This window comes from Mustela putorius, unplaced genomic scaffold (genome assembly GCF_011764305.1).
Source record: "Mustela putorius furo isolate JIRA1106 unplaced genomic scaffold, ASM1176430v1.1 tig00003914_pilon_pilon_pilon, whole genome shotgun sequence".
Taxonomy (NCBI): domain Eukaryota; kingdom Metazoa; phylum Chordata; class Mammalia; order Carnivora; family Mustelidae; genus Mustela; species Mustela putorius.
In genome coordinates this window covers 3,279,640-3,300,435 of record NW_025422061.1, presented here as the reverse complement: position 1 = coordinate 3,300,435, position 20,796 = coordinate 3,279,640, and the positions used below count along the sequence as shown (strand labels likewise).

The window sequence follows — 20,796 nt, the reverse complement described above, 5'->3', positions numbered from 1 at the left end:
GCAGAAAATCAATAAAGAAACAAGATCATTGAATGACACATTGGACCAGATGGTCATCATAGATATATACAAAATATTCCACCTTAAAAAACAGAACTCATTCTTCTCAAGTGCACATGGAACCTTCTCAAGATTATAACACATACTGGGTCACAAATTAGGCCTCAACTGATACTAAAAGACTGAGATAATTCCCTGAATAGTCTCAGATTACAATGCTTTGGAACTGGAGCTCAATCACAAGGAAAAGTTCAGAAGGAGGTCAAACACCTCGAAGCTAAAGACCACTTTGCTTAAGAATGCTTGGATCAACCAGGAAATCAATGAAGAACTGAAACAATTCATGGAAACCAATGAGAATGAAGACACTTCAGTCCAAAACCTATGGCATACAGCAAAGGTTGTCTTAGGTGAGAAATACATAGCCACCCAAGCATCTCTCAAAAAAAAATTGAACAATCCAGAACACAGCAGCTGTCTCTACACTTTAAAGAACTGGAGAATCAACAATGATTCAAACCAACTCCACACATATGAAGGGAAAAAATCAAGAATAGAGCTGAGATCAATGAGGTAGAAACCAGAGATACTGTAGAAGCTGGTTTTTTGAAAGAATCAATAAGATTGATAAAACATTGGACACACTAATCCCAAAGAAAAGAGAGAAAGCCCAAATTCATAAAATTATGAATGAAAAGGGAGAGATCACAACTAACACCAAGGAAGTAGAAACAATCATCAGAAGTTATTATCAATTTTATATGCCAATAAGCTTAGCAACCTAGATGAATTGGATGCATTCCTGGAAAACTTTAAACTCCCAAAATTGAACCAGGAAGAAATCGACAACCTGAATAGTCTGATATCTAGTAACAAGATTGAAGCAGTGATCAAAAACCTCCCAAAAAACAAGAGCCCAGGACCTGATGGATTCCCTGGGGAATTCTACCAATCTTTCAAAGAAAAAATAACACCTATTCTCCTGAAGTTGTTTCAAAAAATTGAAGCAGAAGGAAAACTTCCAGACTCTTTCTATGAAGCCAGAATTACCCTGATCCCCAAACCAGGCAAAGACCCTACCAAAAAGGAGAATTTCAGACCTATATCACTGATGAATATGGATGCTGAGATTCTCAACAAGATCCTAGCAAACAGGATCCAATAGCACATTAAAAAGATTATCCACCATGACCAGGTGGGATGCATCCCTGGGCTACAAGGATGGTTCAACATTCACAAATCAATTAATGTGATACAACAAATTAATAAGAGAAGAGAGAAGAACCACATGGTCCTCTCAATTGATGCAGAAAAAGCATTTGACAAAATCCAGCATCCGTTCATGATTAAAGCACTTCAAAGTATAGGGATAGAGGGAACATTCCTGAACTTCATCAAATCTATCTATGAAAGACCCACAGCAAATACCATCCTCAATAGGGAAAAGCTTGCAGCCTTCCCGTTGAGATCAGGAACATGACAAGGATGCCCACTCTCACCAACCTTGTTGAAGATATTAGAAGTCCTAGCAACAGCAATCAGACAACAAAGAGAAATAAAAGGTATTCAAATTGGCAAGGAATAGTCAAACTCTCTCTCTTCAAAGATGACATGATACTTTATATGGAAAACACAAACAACTCCACTCCCAAACTACTAGAACTCATACAACAATTCAGCAACATGGCAGGAAACAAAGTCAATGTACAGAAATCAGTGACTTTCTTATACACTAACAATGAAAATACAGAAAGGCAAATTAGAAAATAGATTCCATTTACTATAGCACCAAGAAACACAAGATACCTAGGAATAAACTTAACCAAAGAGGTACAGTATCTGAACTCGAGGAACTGCAGAGCACTCAAGAAAGAAACTGAAGAAGACACAAAAAGATGGAAGACTATTCCATACTCTTGGATTGGAAGAATAAACATTGTTAAAATCTATACTGCCTACAGAAATCTATATTTTAATGCCATTCCAATCAAAATTCCACCAGTATTCTTCAAAGAGCTGGAGCAAATAATCCAAAAATTTGTATGGAATCCGAAGAGCCTCCGAATCGCTAAAGAACTGTTGAAAACCAAAAATAATACTAGTGGCATCACGTTACCAGATTTCAAGATTTACTACAAAGCTGTTATCACCAAGACAGCCAGGTACTGTCATAAAAACAGACACATATACCAGTGGAACAGAGTAGAGCCCAGTTATGGACCCTCAACTCTATGGGCAAATCATCATCGACAAAACAGGAAAAAATGTATACTAGAAAAAAGACAGTCTCTTCAATAAATGGTGCTGGGAAAACTGGACAGCTATATGTAGAAGAATGAAACTCGACCATTCTCTTACACCGTACACAAAGATAAACTCAAAATGGATAAAAGACCTCAACATGAGGTCTAATGTTTATGGCAGCAATGGCCTCAGTCACCAAACTGTGGAAAGAACCAAGATGCCCTTCAACAAATGAATTGATAACGAAGATGTGGTCCATATACACTATGGAGTATTAAGCCTCCATCAGAAAGGATGAATACCCAACTTTTGTAGCAACATGGATGGGACTGGAAGAGATTATGCTGAGTGAAATAAGTCAAGCAGAGAGAGTCAATTATCATATGGTTTCACTTATTTGTGGAGCATAACAAATAGCATGGAGGACAAGGGGAGATGGAGAGGAGAACAGAGTTGAGGGAAATTGGAAGGGGAGGTGAACTATGAGAGACTATGGACCCTGAAAAACAATCTGAGGGTTTTGAAGGGGCGGTGGGTGCGAGGTTGCAGGAACCAGGTTGTGGGTATTGGAGAGGGCATGGATTTCACAGAATAATGGGTGTGGTGCAAAAACAATGAATACCATTACACTGAAAAGGAAAAAGTATTTAAAAAAAAAACATACACAGTGGAATATTATATGGCCTTAAAATAAAAGGAAATCCTGCCAATTGTAACAACATGGATGTTACAACATAGAAGATGTCATGCTAAGTGAAATAATCCAGACCTAGTAAAACATATATTGCATTATCTCACTTATATGTGGAATCTAAAATAATACGGTATATAAAAGCAGAGGATAAAATGATGGTTGACAGGGGAAGAGGGAGGAAGAAATAGCGAAATGTTGGTCAGAGGGTACAGTTTTAATTACAAGATGAATAAGTTCTGGAGATCAAATATTCAGCATAATGAGTACAATTAACAATATTGTCTTGTAGGATCATGTTGGTATAAGATGTTCTTTGTTTTGTCCCCCATTAACATCAAAAGTTGGGTATTTATGAACAAAAATGCCTGTGTGGGAGTTGTGGGATCTAGACCCATAGGCCAGGGACCCAGGAGGAGTCTCATCCTTTGTGCATCAGGTAACAGGGAGACAGATATGGGAATGGACTGTGTAACTACGAACGTATCCAACATTTTCAGCCACATCACCTGTGAAACACTGAATTGGACAGCTAACCATGGATGAGTGAGAATTTATAGAATTCCAGGTTTCTAGAGAAGTTCCAATACTCCAAGAGAGGAAAAGCCATGAGAACTTGAATTTAGAGTTGGTAAGAGGAACTTTGCAAGTATTACTCTGCAAACCTAATCTTGGTTGTATACTGTGAAAAAAGAAGAGACCAGAAACCCTCTCACAGTGGGGAAGGGAGAACAATAAGCAAGTACCCACTTGAACAGCTATGTGGAACAATGCTGAAGAAAGGCATCTGTCCCCCACAGTAACCAGAGTGTAAAAATGCAGGTTGGGAAGAGACAGATCAGGAACCAGGCAAATGAGAGTATCAGGGCATTAAGAGGGTATTAAACTGATGTGGGTCCTGCTGGCTGCTTTCTAGGCTTCAGCAGGAAGCCTATCCATAAGCTGCTAGGAAAACCTCACCCAAGGATTCTTCCCAATTTGTCGAAAACACCCTTAATACCCTGAGCGCCAGACCCACACCTCTGCCTACTCTGCAACCAGCTTCTGAGAATAGCAGTAAGAGAAAATTTGGCTAGACAGAAGTCCACGAAGGAAACAAGCCAGGGTTGTGAGCAAGGGACAAACCACAATATTGACCTATAGCACCACCTTTGGGAAAACCACAAAGAACATTCCAGCAGCCATCCTGCTGAGATGGAAGATTGAGAGAAGACATAAAAGCTTAAGAATCATGCCACAAAAGGAAATAGGAAGTGTGGAGCAGGTGTCTCTGCACAAAGTTACAGAAAATCCCAAATATCTGTAGGACCAACAAAATATTTCTCACATGAAGGCAGCTAGTAAAAATTAGAGGAGATGACTGCTAAGTCAAGTGTACAAGGAACAATACAAATCTCCAAAGAACTTCTCTGAGAAAATACCAAATGGCAGATGACGCTGGTGTTGCCAGACTGCCCAGAATCAGAGGGCCCTGGAATGTGAGGCCATGGAGGCTTTCAAGAAGGCTTTGGCAGTGGCATCCAGGGTCTGGGGCCAAGACAGCAAAGCTTGTGGAAGCAAGGCCAAGAATGAGGAGTGGATCCCCCTCACCAAGGTCACCTGGCAAGGACATGAAGAGCAAGTCCTGGAGGAGATTTATTTTATCTCCCTGCCCATCAAGGAATCTGAGGTCATTGACTTCTCTCTCTGGGAGCATCCCTCAAGGATGAGGTTTTGAAGATTCTGCTGGTGCAAAAGCAGACCCAGGCTGGCCAGCAGACAAGGTTCAAGGCATTTGTTGCCATCAGAGATGACAATGGACACGTCAGTCTGGATGTCAAGTGCTCCAAGGAGTTAGCCACTGCCATCCGTGGGGCCATCTCCTGGTGAAGGTTTCCATTGTCCTGTGTGGCTGAGCTACTGGGGGAACAAGATCTGCAAGCCCTGCAGTGTTGTGTACAAGGCTGTTGTGGGTCTGTGTTACTGTATCTCATCCCTGCTCCCAGAGGCACTGGCATTGTCTCAGCCCCTATGCCCAAGAAGCTTATGATGATGGCTGAAATTGATGACTGCTATACCTGGCCAGAGGCTGAACTGGCACTCTGGGCAACTTTGCCAAGTCTACTTTAGATATGATCTTCAAGACCTGCAGTTATCCCACCCTTGCCTTCTGCAAGGATAGTGTTCACCAAGTCCCTCTATCAGGATATCATTGACCATCTTCTGAAGACCTACAGCAGAATCTCCCTGCAGAGGACCTAAGCCTCAGCCATGGCCACCACGTCGTTTTACACAAGAAAAATAAAGTGACCTAAAGCTTGTTAAAAACAAAACAAAATAAAACAAAAGCCAACAATGAATCTTGAAATACTACATCAAAAACTAATGACCTGTGGTTTCACTTATTATTGGAGCATAAGAAATAACCTGGAGGACATGGAGAGATGGAGAGGGAAAGGGAGATGAGGGAAATTGGAGGGGGAAAAGAGCGATGAGAGACTATAGACTCTCAAAAACGATCTGAGAGTTTTGAAGGGGCGGGGGGTGGGAAGTTGAGTGAGGGTGGTGGTGGGTATTATGGAGGGCATGTATTGCAAGGAGCACTGGGTGTGATGCATAAACAATGAATTCTGGTACATTGAAAAGAAATTTTAAAAATAAAAAATTTAAAAATCTAATGGCCTACTGTATGGTGACTAACATAATATAATAACAAATAATTTTAATAAATAAATAAATAAAAATTAAAAAAAATATATGTATTTTAAGGGAAAAGAAACACTACAAAAACATGAAGAATCAAGAAAATATAACATCACCAAAAGTTGATAATAATAATGCAATAACCAAACACATAAACATTGTTAAAATGTCTATACTGCTTGGAGCAATCTATACTTTCAACGCCATTCAAATCAAAATTCCATGGGCATTTTTCATAGAGTTGGAGCAAACAATTTAGGATTCTAAAATTCGTATGGAATCTGAAGAGACCCCGAATTGCTAAGGAAATGTTGAAAAAGAAAAACAAAACTGGTGGCATCACATTGCTTGATTTCAAGCTTTTCTACAAAGCTGTGATCACCAAGACAGCACAGTACTGGCACAAAAACAGACACATAGACCAGTGGAACAGAGTGGAGAGCCCAGATATCGACCCTCAACTCTATGGTCAAATAATCTTCAACAAAGCAGGAAAAAGTATCCAGTGGAAAAAAGACAGTCTCTTCAATCAATGGTGCTCAAAATAATTGGCCAGCTATGTGTAGAAACTCAACCATTCTCTTATACCGTGCACAAAGATAAACTTGAAATTGGTAAAAGAACACAACATGATGCAGGAATCCAATGGAATCCTTGGAGCAATCTCCCAAGAGCAATCTTCCAGATTCCATACGAATTTTAGAATCCTAAACTGTTTGCTCCAACTCTTTGAAAAATGCCCATGGAATTTTGATTTGAATGGTGTTGAAAGTATAGATTGCTGGGGAACCTGACTGGCTCAGTTGGTAGAGCATGTAACTCTTGATCTCGGGGCATGAATTCAAGCTCTGCATTGGGCAGAAAAATAAATAAGTTATGTAAATGTATAAACTATGTATATATTACCTAAATAATAAAGAATTCAAAATTGCTATATAGTTGTTCAGAGGATAAAAGAGAAACATAACAAAGAGAAATAAATCATTAAAACAAACAAACAAACAGAAATCCTGAAACTAAAGAATTCAGTGAATAAAATGAAGACACAGACAATATCAGGTAGAAGACAGAATCAGTGGGTTAGAGGATAAAACTTAGAAATAATCCAGTCATAAGAGAATGAGAAAAAAAATAATGAAAAAGAGCAGAGTGTATGTAATCTATGAGATACCATCAAAAGAACCAATACCAGAATCATTGGAGTTCTGAAAAGAGGAGTGAGAGAAGGGAGCAAAAATTTTGTATCAACATTGGCAGGACTGGAGATTATGTTGAATGAAATAAGTCAAGCAGAGAAGGTCCATGATCATATGGTTTCACTTACTTGTGGAGCATAAAGAATAACATGGAGGACATTAGGAGAAGGGAAGGATAACTGAATTGGGGGAAATTGGAGGGGGAAATGAACCATGAGAGACTGTGGACTCAGAAACAAACTGAGGGTTTTGGAGGGGAGAAGAGTGGGGAGTTAGGGGAGCTGGGTGGTGGGTATTAAGGAGTGCATGTATTACATGAAGCACTGGGTATAGTGCATAAACAATGAATCCTGGAACACTGAAAAAATAAAACAAAATAAAAAAAATAAAATTTAATAAATTGTTTAAACAAATAGTGGTTGGGTGCCTGGGTGGCTCAGTTAATTAAGATCTGCCTTTAGCTCAGGTCATGGTCCTGGAGTCCTGGGATCAAGTCCCGCACTGGGCTCCCTGCTCCTATGGGAACCTGCTTCTCTCTCCCTCTGCCTTTCTCTTTCTGCCTCTCATGAATAAATAAATTAAATCATTAAAAAATAAAGAAAGAAGACGTTACTGCCTATGTTCTCCTCAAGGATTCCATTGGATTCCTGCATCATGTTGTGTTCTTTTACCAATTTCAAGTTTATCTTTGTGCACGGTATAAGAGAATGGTTGAGTTTCTACACATAGCTGGCCAATTATTTTGAGCACCATTGATTGAAGAGACTGTCTTTTTTCCACTGGATACTTTTTCCTGCTTTGTCGAAGATTATTTGACCATAGAGTTGAGGGTCGATATCTGGGCTCTCCACTCTGTTCCACTGGTCTATGTGTCTGTTTTTGTGCCAGTACTGTGCTGTCTTGGTGATCACAGCTTTGTAGAAAAGCTTGAAATCAAGCAATGTGATGCCACCAGTTTTGTTTTTCTTTTTCAACATTTCCTTAGCAATTCGGGGTCTCTTCAGATTCCATACGAATTTTAGAATCCTAAATTGTTTGCTCCAACTCTATGAAAAATGCCCATGGAATTTTGATTTGAATGGCGTTGAAAGTATAGATTGCTCCAGGCAGTATAGACATTTTAACAACGTTTATTCTTCCAACCCATGAGCATGGAATGGTCTTCCATCTTTTTGTGTCTTCTTCAATTTCTTTCATGAGTGTTCTGTGTTCCTTGAGTACACATCCTTTACCTCTTTGGTTAGGTTTATTCCCAGGTATCTTATGGCTCTTGGTGCTATAGTAAATGGAATCTATTCTCTAATTTCCCTTTCTGTATTTTCATTTTTATTGTATAAGAAAGCAACTGATTTCTGTACATTGATTCTGTATCCTGCCACATTACTGAACTGCTGTATGGATTCTAGTAGTTTAGGGGTGGAGTCTTTTGGGTTTTCCGTATAAAGTATCATGTCATCTGTGAAGAGAGAGAGTTTGACTTCTTCATTACCAATTTGAATACCTTTTATTTCTCCTTCTTGTCTGATTGCTGTTGCTAGGACATTGGCCACAGCAACTTATTTCAAGCTATGTCTCCAAAGGTAAAGGAAACAAAAGTGAAAATGAATTTTAGGGACTTCATCAAGGTCAAAAGCTTCTGCACATCAAAGAAAACAGTCAACAAAACAAACAGGCAACCCACAGGATGGGAGAATAGTAGCAAATGACAATACAGACAAAGGGCTGATATCAAGGATCTATAAAGAACTCCTCAAACTCAACACAAACAAAACAGATAGCCATGTCAAAAAAATGGGCAGAAGAAATGAATAGACACTTCTCCAATGAAGACCTATAAACGGCTAACAGACACATGAAAAAATGTTCATCATCACTGGCCACCAGGGAGATTCAAATCAAAACCACATTGAAATACCACCTTACACCAGTTAGAATGGCCAAAATTAGCAAGTCAGGAAACAGCATGTGTTGGAGAGGATGTGGAGAAAGGGGAACTCTCTTACGCTTTTGGTGGGAATGCAAGTTGATGCAGCCACTTTGGAAAAACAGTGTGCAGATTCCTTAAGAATTTAAAATACAGCTTCCATATGACCCTGCAATTGCATTACTGGGTATTTACCTCAGAGATGCAGATGTAGTGAAAGAAGGGCCATCTGTACTCCAGTGTTCAAAGCAGCAATGGCCACAGTCACCAAACTGTGGAAAGAACCAAGATGCCCACAACGGATAAATGGATAAGGAAGATGTGGTCCATATACCCTATGGGGTATTATGCCTCCATCAGAAAGGATGAATACCCAACTTTTGTATCAAGATGGACAGAACTGGAAGAGATTATGCTGAGTGAAATAAGTCAAGTAGCGAGAGTCAATTATCATATAGTTTCACTTATTTGTGGAGCATAAGGAATAACATGGAGGACATGGAGAGATGGAGAGAAGAAGGGAGTTGGGAGAAATTGGAGGGAGAGATGAACCATGAGAGACTGTGGACTCTGAGAAACAATCTGAGGATTTTGGAGGGCAGAGGAGTGGGAGGTTTGGTAAGCCTGGTGGTGGATATTATGGAGGGTACATATTGCATGGAGCGTTGGGTGTGGTACATAAACAATGAATCTGGAACATTGAAATTTTTTTTTTAAAAATTAAATAAATAAATAAATAAAAATAAAGATAGAAATAGTGGCTGAAAACTTCCCAAGCCTGGAGACAAATTGGACCTCTAAGCTCATGAAATTATAGATCACTAATTATTTCATATCAAAACAATCTCATCTTCCTCAAGACACAGCATAATGAAACTGTCAAAAATCAAAGACAAGGAGAGAATAGCAAAACAGGCCTTGACTTTCCATCAGATTTCTCAGCAGGTTTCTTACAAGGCAGAGAATGAGACAATATGTTCAAACTGTTATAAGGAAAAAAATAAACTAGCATAGTGGGGCGCCTGGGTGGCTCAGTGGGTTAAAGCCTCTGCCTTCAGCTCAGGTCATGATCCCAGGGTTCTGGGGTCAAGCCCTGCATCAGGCTCTCTGCTCTGTGGGGAGCCTATCCCCCACCCCTCTCTGCCTGCCTCTCTACCTACTTGTGATCTCTGTCTGTCAAATAAATTAATAAAATCTTTCAAAAAAAAAGATTTAAAAAGTTGACAAACATTTACCTAGAGTACGATAAAAAGGAAGGCTCAGCACAGAAAGAGAATAATCCTAAAATTTTTATGAAACCATAAAAGACCCCAAATAGCCAAAATGATCTTGAGATAATGAATGAAGTTGAAGGCTTCATGCTTGCTAATTTTAAACTATATTACAAACTATAGTAATAATTTAAAAACTATAGATTTGGCTTAAAAATAAACATATAAATCAATGGGAGAGAACATAGAGCCTAGAATAAGCCCAAACTTATACTGTCAATTTATGAAGAAAAAAGCCAAGAATATCCAATGGGAAATGGACAATCTCTTCAACAAATGGTGCTGGGAAAATTGGACAGCCACATGCAGAAGAATGAAACTGGACCACAATCTTACACCATACATAAAAATTAACACAAAGTGGATCAAAAATATTAACATAAGACCTGAAATCATAAAACTTCTAGAAGAATCATAAGGTAATCTGCTTGACATCAGTCTTGGCCATGAATTTTTTTGGATTTGACACCAAATGCAAAAATGAACAGGTGAGATTACATCAAACTAAAAGCTTCTGCAAAGCAAGGGAAATCATTGACAGTACGAAAAGAGAGCCTATTCAGCTCTTTTCACGGTTTGGCTATTGTGGATGTTGCTGCTATGAACATTGGAGTGTGTATGCCCCTTCTTTCACTACCTCTGTATCTTTGTGGCAAATATCCAGTAGTGCAATTGCTGGGTCTTAGGGTAGCCCTATTTTTAACTTTTTGAGGAACCTCCATACTGTTTTCCAAAGTGACTGTACCAACTTGCATTCCCATTAACAGTGTAAGAGGGTTCCCCTTTCTCCACATCCTCTCCATTTGTTGTTTCCTGTCTTGTTAAATTTTGTATTCTAACTGATGTAAGGTGGTATCTCAATGTGTCTTTGGTTTGAATTCCCCTGATGGATAATGATATTAAATATTTTTTTCATGTGACTGTTAGTCACAGAATGGCTAAAACTAACAGTGCAGGACAAAACGGATGTTGAAGAGGAGGCAGAGAAAGAACTCTTAAACTGTTGGCAAGAATGCAAGCTGGTTAAGCCACTCTGGAAAACAGTATGGAAGTTTCTCAAAAAACTGAAAAATAGAAGTATCTTTTGATCTAGCAGTTCTACTTCTTGTTATTTATTTGGAGAAAATGAGAACACTAACTGAAAAAATGTAAATGCATATCTATGATCAAAGCAGTATAATTTATAATAACCAAGATATGCTAACAGCCTAAGTGTCCATCAATGGATAAATGGATAAAGAAAATGTAGCATATATACACAATGGAATACCATTTAGCCATTAAAAAAAATATAATATTGCCATTTACAGCAACATGGATGCTCCTTGAGGACATTATGCTAAGTGAAATAAGTTAGAGAAAGATAAATACCTTATGGTCTTACTTGTTTATGGAATCTAAAACAAAACAAAACAAAGTGACAGAGAACAGATTGCTGGTTTTCAGAGGCAAAGGGGGATGAGATGTAAAATAGGTTAAAAAGTACAAACTTTAGTTATAAAATAAGTCATAGAGATACAGTGTACAGCATGGCGAATCTAGGTAATAATGCTGCATTGTATATTTGGATATTACTAAAAGAATAAATCTTAAAAGTTTTCATTCACAAGAAAAAAATATATAACTGTAGTGATAGATGTTAACTAGATTTATTCCGGTCATCATTTCACAATATATGCAAATATCAAATTATTGTGTTGTATACCTGAAAATAATATTATATATCAATCATATCTGAATTTTAATAAAGAGAGAAGAATCATAAAACCAGAAATGAAAGTGGGCATATTACAACTGATATCACAGAAATACATAGGAACATCAGAAACGATTTTGAACAACTGCATATACCAACTGATTGGATAACCAAGAAGAAATGTCTAAATTCCTAGAAGAATACAACTTGGCAAAACATTCTGTTCCCTGATTATTTAAAAATTCTAAAGAAAATAATGCGTGTGTATAATATGCAACCTACAGCAGAGCAGAAACATGTTTGTCCTTTAATAATTCTGGAAGCAATCTTGCATCTCTTTCTGAAATGGGAAAATATTGCCTTCAGTAGTATTAATGTTTTCAGGATACAGAGGAGTTTTGATTCTACAAAAGCTTAATACTAACACTAAGAAAGCTTTTACTGAAAGGTAATTGGCAAATCCAGCAGACTGTTGGAAAAAAATGAAGAATTTACTCTTTTACTCAAAGGTTTCTAAGAGGATACATTTTATGCTAATAAAATGTATCAAGAGGATACATTTTATTAGCAGCTTTATTTTGTTCTTTTGCTTCAAACAACATATTTGCAAATACTATTTTTGTCATTCCTTCTTCCTAAAGCTGTCACGACTGATACCCTGGTAGAAACACAGATTCCTCCATATGTAAAATTTGGGTATCTGTACTCTTTACAACCAACCATTGAGTGTGACCCAGAGAATGCCAGAAAGATGCTGTAGTTCTATAAGACATGAAGAATGGACTCTTTTGTGAACAAAATCTGGGTTATTTTTCAATGCAATAAGGTGAATACAGAAGGATATTGGTAAATACTTCTTCCATATGGGCTAAGGTTCAAGTATGAAAATTTGTGACAGTTTTCTCCAAGCTGGGTTTGCAGGAGCTCATGACCAGCATCCCATGGTGTGGGAAATCTCTGCAATCAATAAGGTGTTCAAAAACAAAGCCAGTCATATTTATCATCTCTGAAGATCTCTGAAGGGTAATGATTCCAGTGGGTGGAATGGAATGAAATCATGGTTTTATACTGTAGGAAAAAAATTTAAGAAAAACAGTATTGAAAATACAGTATTTTATAAAGATGCCATAAATTTACCCTATGGCAAGAAAATACAAATGTTCACCTAAATTTGAGAGATACTCAATTTTCTATTGAAGTGATGAGTTTATGTTTAAATATATACTGAATCACACATGTAAAGTTTTATAACAGTAAAGTCTGCTATGATTGGCATCTGTTTGCACCTCTGCACATCTTTCCTAAGCAGCCCAGAGAAATAAACTAATGTGTCCAGAGACTTTATTTCAGTCCTATTCTAGGACAATTTTATTGTTTCATGGTCTTTCCCTCAGCTCACTGAGGCATATTTTCCAGGGGGAAGATGTTCTGAAGACAATAAATTAGAAGGAGTAGAAATCCCTCTAGAATTCTCTTGTGTACAAACTTAGCCCTTGAACTAATTACCTATGTGACATAGCCTGGGTCTCAGAGGATCCAAGAGAAAAAACCACAGGAGGCTCCCTTCAGTGTCAGCAAATTCTTGCTGTTGTGGCTGAATTCAAGATCATCCTACCTATCCCTCTCTCGACTAAAGGCCCGGCCCTCTGAAAAGAATCTGCCTCTTTCCAACCCAGTCTCAACATCCAAGTGCCAGCTCCTTGCCTTTCTACACTTCTTCCTTCTTCAGCTTATGGTAAAATGGGTGGGAGAGACCAGGCTAGGTTTGAGTACTTATGTTAGCATTCATTTTTCTTCTGGTAAATTTCAAAGAAGGTTCAAAAGGAGGTTATCTTATATATCCAATGAGGGTGGGCTATTCTTGGTGATAAGAACTAACACATAGGGGCAACTGGGTAACTCAGTCAGTTAAGCATCTGACTCTTGATTTCAGCTCAGGCCATGATCTGAAAGTCACAAACTAGAGCCACATGTGGGGCTCTGGGCTTATCTCTCTCCCTCTGCTCCTCCTCTCTCTCTCTCTCTCTCTCTCAGATAAATAAGTGAATAAATAAATTAAAAAAAAAAACATAGTACCCCAAATAATAGTATTGAAGACAGTACACTCAAACCTAATGATGGCCTCCTTAACACCATCACTACAATAATTTTCAGAGCTGGGTACATATTAAGACTCAAGAAAATATATATTTCAAGAAGTCAGTGACAGAAAGAAAGACAAGACAAAATTACCCAAAAAGAAAAAGATAAAAGAATAATCATCCAAGTACATGTCAGGTGTTAAACATTGCACGAGATATTACAGAAAAAAACATTAAGAGCATAGGATATAAACGTTCTGTCACCTCATATCTTACATGATGGGAGAGACAAAATTCTTAGGAAAAAATAAAAATTTGAACCAAATCTATAATGTTAAATAGAATTTGAGAAAATAAATAGAAAGACATTATTATGTCAGGTGAAAGATACATCAATTACAAGCGAATGGAGGCACCAGTGACTATACCTATATTTTAACAAGTCAACAGGATCAGCCTAACATAAGAATTTATGTGGAACAAGAGTTAACAATGGAATTAAATTTACATTATGGAAGCAGATATCTCATTCTTAGTAAGTGCAGAATCTAGCTATTCTTTTATACATTTATTAAATACCTGCTTCAGGCCAAAACTAATCTAGATGCTAGAGAAGGAAGTGTCCCAAACATAGGGTAAGCCCCTAAAATGTTCTCAGGCTGAAGGAGAAGCCAGCAAGTAGTGGCAGAATAGGAAGATGAATATAGACACAAGGAAGAGGAGATCAGCAGGCATTTCTGGGAAATGTTGCTTGATCTTGGCTGTATAGGTAAATAGAACCCCAGCAGGTTAATGTAGGAGAAAGAGAAGTTAGCTCATGCAAAGGAATAGAAGCTAGAAGGGTGCTTTTCAAACAAGATGAAGGATGTGAGGTTCGTGAAAGAGGAAGCATGTAATTACAGACCAGAACAGAAATAACACTAGGTACACACCTGGTTTTTGGAGGGTTTCTGAAGATTTAAGCAACAGAGAGAAAAAAGTGAGCATTGTAATTTCCAAATATTACTCAAGGATGATATTACTCCCAGGAATATTACTTGGGTATAACAGCATGAAGGATGGATTAGGTTGGATATAACAATCTCAGTTATTAATAGAAAGTCTCACATTATAGCAACAAGGTCATCCAGTGGATCATTTTAACTCATTCTTGAATTTTGTGAAGAATTATTTTTCTGTTATTCTCAAAGACCAGTGACCCAAGCAAATTACTTCTAATGGTTTTGTTGCATGGAAAAAATATTTTTAAAATACTTTTTTTTCAGTGTTCCAGAATTCATTGTTTATGCACCACACCCAGTGCTTCATGCAATATGTGCCCTCCATAATACCCACCACCCAGCTAACCAAACTTCCCACCCATTTCCCCTCCAAAACTCTCAGTTCGTTTTTCAGAGTCCACAGTATCTCATGGTTCGTCGCCCACTCCAATTTCCACCAAATCACTTCTCTCCATCTCCGCTTGCCCTCCATGTTATTCCTTATGCTCCACAAATAAGTGAAACCATTTAATTGACTCCCTCTGCTTGACTTATTTTACTTAGCATAATCTCTTCCAGTCCTATCCATATTGGTACAAAAGTTGGACATTCATCTTTTCTGATGGAGGCATAATACTCCATAGTATATATAGACCATATCTTCTTTATCCATTCATCCATTGAAGGGTATATTGGTTCTTTCCACAGTTTGGTGACTGTGGCCATTGCTGCTATGAACATTGGGGTACAGATGGCCCTTATTTTCACTACACCTCTATCTTTGGGGTGAATATCCATTAGTGCAATTGCAGGATCATATGGAAGCTCTATTTTTAATTCCTTAAGGAATCTCCACATACTTATCCAAATTTGACCCCTCTCTAACTTTCCCATTTGTGATATAGTTTTCCTACTGAAACAAACAAACAAACAAACAAAAAACCCTCAGTATATATTTCCTTCCCTTTCAAGTGAGAATACATTTAAAGAAAGATATTATCCTATATAATGGTACTTATACTAATAACACCAAATCATTCAAATAGATTTTTCAATCGTGCATTTCTAGATTCTAACTCAACCTCCCCCCAAATACCCACTGTATCAATGACCTGATTTTAAAATGTTGCCTGAACGAAGAAAAAAATATAGATGTGGTTTGGCAGCTTCAAACATGCTGCCTTTAGATTTTTACAATCTGACCTGTATTTCCATTAATGAAGTTTTTTTTCATAACTTCTCCATTCTTCTCCTCATTTTAAGCATGTTATTAAAGACACCAGAATTTTTTAAAATATGAAATTTCTCAACCACGTTCCTTCCCCCTATCTTATAATGGTGACATTGAATTTTTAAGCAAAATCTTATTTAAGCTCTATATTTTTATTTTCAATGAGCTTCTTGCCTGTTGGGGTAAGGTGAATTAGGCATTCGTGCCAGTTTTGCACGTGCATGTTTTTTGTGAAGCAGAGGAGTGAAAAGGTCAGGTTTCTGGGCTACAGGTGTAGACTCTGGCTTTATGCTGTAGCAGCTCTGATCTCTCCTAACAGGTTTCATAACCCCCTGAACTCTGTTTCTTTCCACTTACTACTTATGTTCACCATTTATTTAGCACCATTTTTTATGTGCAAATAGTGTGTAAATTAAGTGTAAAGATCATCTATCTGGAGGTGAGGAAATTGTAGAGGGCTCTCTAGTTGTTAAAATATGGGAAGCAGGAATTGAACCATGACAACAAACTTCCTCTCTTCCCATACAGTTTCACGGGTACTGTTGTGCTTTTGGTTTCTTGTTCATTATTAACATTGTTATTTAATAAAATGATCATTTGGAGAAGAGACAAGTAATTTATTTCAGTATACCTTCTATTCCCATGCATCCTTTAGGGCACTCGATGTTTCTCCAAACCCTAAAAGCTGAACATTATCTTTTGCATTTTCATGCAAGAAGGCTGAGGTTCAAAGTGTTACTCTCCCAAAGTCCTCAGTTCACTCAGTTCCTCATTTGCCAGAATAGTCGTAGGCAGAATGCAGATTGAGAAAAATTTCTCCAGTTAAAACACAGTGCTTATCGCCCTACAATGGGTGTTCCAAGCATATACACAGTGCCTACACCTGAAACAGAATCCTAAGCCCCATTTCCTGAATCATGGTTTTTTTCATTTTTTATTAAAATTAACTATATTCTTAATTAACCTATAATATTAATTAACCTGATTACACACTGCCTAAAAATGCTTACAAAATAGCATTTTTTAAATTTTTTTTTAATTTAAGATTTTATTTATTTATTTATTTGACGGAGAGAGAGATCACAAGTAGGCAGAGAGGCAGGCAGAGAGAGAGAGAGAGGAGGAAGCAGACTCCCTGCTGAGCAGAGAGCCCAATGCGGGACTCGATCCCAGGACCCTGAGATCATGACCTGAGCCGAAGGCAGCGGCTTAACCCACTGAGCGACCCAGGCGCCCCAAAATAGCATTTTTAAAGAAAGAGAATAATCTCCTCCCAGTATCTTCAGGATTTCTCATCACACTTAAATATAATCAATCTCTCCTCCTGAAACACAGCATTGCATTTGCCTCTCTTATGTGGTGGTACTTTTTCTGATCTTCAGAAAGTGTCCACAATTGTGAACATTTGCAAGCTAACTCAATACACTATGCTGTAATTATCTATGAGTCAAAGGAATTAAATATATGTCAAAATACAAGGTGCTCACTCCTAGTTGCCTGACAATATGGTACAGAAGTAGTTCCTACTTGAACTCATTTTTCCAATTACACTGACTGTATTTAATAATAATTCTGTTACCCCTTTGTCCATTATCATTTCTAACACTTTCCAAAAACTTCACTCAATTTTTTTTTTATTTTCCATCCTTCATTAAAAGCTTTGTTTCACCTTCATGGTGTTTGTTTTTACCAAACCCAGATTGCATAGACTATTTATTTATTTATTTATTGACACAAGCAAGCAGGCAGAGAGGGAGAGGGAAGCAGGCTCCCCACTGAGTAGAGAGCCCAATTCAGGGATCAATCCCAGGACCCTGAAATCATGATCCAAGCTGAAGGCAGAGGCTTAACCCACTGAGCCACCCAGGCACCCCTATACCTAAAAATTTTAAAGCCTCCTATTTCACATGTCTTTCTGTATAAGTAAGTTCTGTGAAATTTTTGTGTAGTCTTCAAATATAATGTCCAAAATTATAAATAAACGGTGCATGGTTTTTATATAGCTTTAATAAGTGTCAAATAAACCACAGATCCAAAATTTAAAAACAAGAAACAATTACAAAAGTCACACTTACTCTCTAAACTGTGTCTCTCTCTTTCCAGCCATACATAGGATTGTTGCCATGGAAGGAGAAAATGTGTTTCCCCAGCATGATTGTGTTGCTGGGCTTCTCAGATTATTCATGACTAGAAATACCCCTCTTTGGAGTTGTCCTGATCTCTTAAATCTTCACCCTGATGGGGAACAGCTCCATCATTCTTTCCATGGTGGAGCCCAGAATCCAGACCCCCATGTACTTCTTCCTGGACAATCTCTCTGTGCTGGACCTTGTGTCACCTGCACCATTGTGCCCCAGCTGCTGGACAACCTATTGGGGCCAGAGAAGACCATTGCTTCCTGGGGCTGTATCATCCAGGCTTACCTCTTCCACTGGACAGGATGCACTGAATGTGCCCTGCTGGTGGTAATGGCTTTTGATCACTATGCAGCTATCTGCCAGCCCCTCCAGTACACTCTTATCATGCAACCATGGGTGTGTGTGCAACTGGCAGTGGCTGCCTGGTCCAGTGGCCTGGCCAATTCAGTACTCCAAGCTACGCTCACTCTCCAGCTCTACCATTGTGGTCACCATATACTTAACCACTTCTTCTGTGAAGTACCTGTTCTGATCAAGCTGGCCTGTGGTGACACCACTGTTAATGACCTGTCCTTGGCTGTGGGAGCCATCCCTTTTGCACTGATGGCTCCCCTGCTTGTGTTAATCTCCTACACATTCATTGCCAAGGCTGTGTGGAAGTTACCTTCAATTAATGGGAGATACAAGGCCCTCAGCACCTGCAGCTCCCACTTGGTGGTTGTCATCATGTACTTTGGACCTCCAACCCCCTATCAATAGCACCTAGGACAAATTCATGTCCTTCTTCTACTGTGTTATCACCCCACTGCTCAACCCACTCATCAACACCCTGAGAAACAAGGATGTGAAGAGAGCTTGGAAAAGGATCCTACAACCCCAGAGTGAGGTAATCACTGAAAAAAAAAAAGAAGAAGCCCAAGTAATCTTTGCCTGTCTTCTGGGCCAATCACATGCACAACTCAGTAACTATCAGCATGTCTGTTTCCAAATGAGTTGTCCATGAGCCCCAAGGAAAGAGTTCCCATCACTTAACAGCAACCATCCTAATGCCTAAAGAAACTCTTCCAACTAGAAAGTGCTTGGTTCTGAAATCTCAAGTGAAGCAATCCTGCTCCTTCTGACCTTCCCCAAATGTCTGATTCTCAGTGGAAAGAACGATTCCACACATCCATAGGAGGATACGTAACACAACATTTTCAGATCCCTTTCTATAACAGCTCCCATTTACCAGATAGCATATAAGAAAATTTGCCAAAAACTTTTATACAGATCCAAACAAGATATTTAAGTAAGAATTCATTGGATTGATCACATCTTATATGCAAACCTTTTTAATCTCTCCTGTCCCTGAGGATCTCAGGTGCTCTCTCCTTTCTCAAACACCTTATCACCCTATAACTTATCATATTCTTACTTCATCAATGCCCTTTCCATCTATCTTCAATGATTCATTCATGAAAACAATTTCAGGGGTGCCTGGCTGACTCAGTTGGTGGAACATGAGACTCTTGATCTTGGGGTTATAAATTTGAGCCCCATATTGAGTGTAGAGATTACTTAAAAGTAAAATCTTAAAAAAAGGAAAAAGAAAACAATTTCAACCTCCCCATAACAAATTTCCTTCACTTCTCTCAATTAATTAATGACAGATATGATTCAATATGCCTTTATATTTTTTCTATATGTACAAACAAATTCCTTCATTTGTCTAATTCACTATTTCAATATAGCTTTTGAAGATTAGAGACAGCCCTCTTCCATTGTATACTGATCAATAAATATTAGGCTCTAAATGCCCAAGATATATCTGACATAGAACAGGGATTGAATAAAGGTTTGAACTAAGAGTTAAATACAAAGGTGGTCCCCACTTATTGATGAGCAAAAGCACATAATGTCCCCACTGAGTTTGTTCTTGACATCTGCCAAGCCATGGGCAACTCCCTTTGTTGAGTGATACCTACTTTTGATCTCTTGGATTTCAGTTAATTAACACATAAAATCATTTAACACTGTCATTGTATTCTCTTTCCAGGATACTATTTGAATATATTTATTATCTAAACTAATTTAATCCCCTCCTCTCTGATATGTCTTCTTTCTTCTATGCATCTGAGAAGAAACTGACTTCCCAGTCAAACATTTTGGAAATGGAAACAAAAACTTAGCTCAAAGAGAGGCATCTGCTTCAAATCAATGATGACTTTAACCACTGCACCATCTCTGACCTTTCCCGGGGCACGGAAGTCAATCTAGGATGGTATCCAGTCAGGACTTCGTTAGCTCATTTGAATCAGTTTGAAAGACAACTTTTCTCTATCTGTAAAATTTCTAAGAGTGGGGTGCCTGGGTGGCTCAGTGGGTAAAGCCTCTGCCTTCGGCTCAGGTCATGATCTCAGGATCCTGTGATTGAGCCCCGCATCAGGCTCTCTGCTCAGCAGTGAACCTGCTTCCTCCTCTCTCTGCCTGCCTCTCTGCCTACTTGTGATCTCTCTCTCTCTCTCTCTCTGTCAAATAAATAAATAAAATCATTTAAAAAAAATTCTAAGAGCAAGCAGGCTCACTTTATGCTCCCTCCCCTGCAAAAATTCTGAAAATATGACATGTTCCATCTGTTGTAACTTTTGAAATTTATCCTTCTGGAGGAAAGGGATGCAGAAAA

At 38.3% G+C, this 20,796-nt stretch overlaps 2 pseudogenes; both read left to right on the top strand.

Annotated features, from left to right (window-relative positions):
• The first annotated feature begins 4,359 nt into the window (after positions 1–4,359).
• LOC101684545 lies at positions 4,360–5,176 on the top strand (annotated as a pseudogene).
• Positions 5,177–18,234: 13,058 nt separating this feature from the next.
• On the top strand, positions 18,235–20,181 carry LOC101684256 (annotated as a pseudogene).
• The last annotated feature ends 615 nt before the right edge of the window (positions 20,182–20,796 follow it).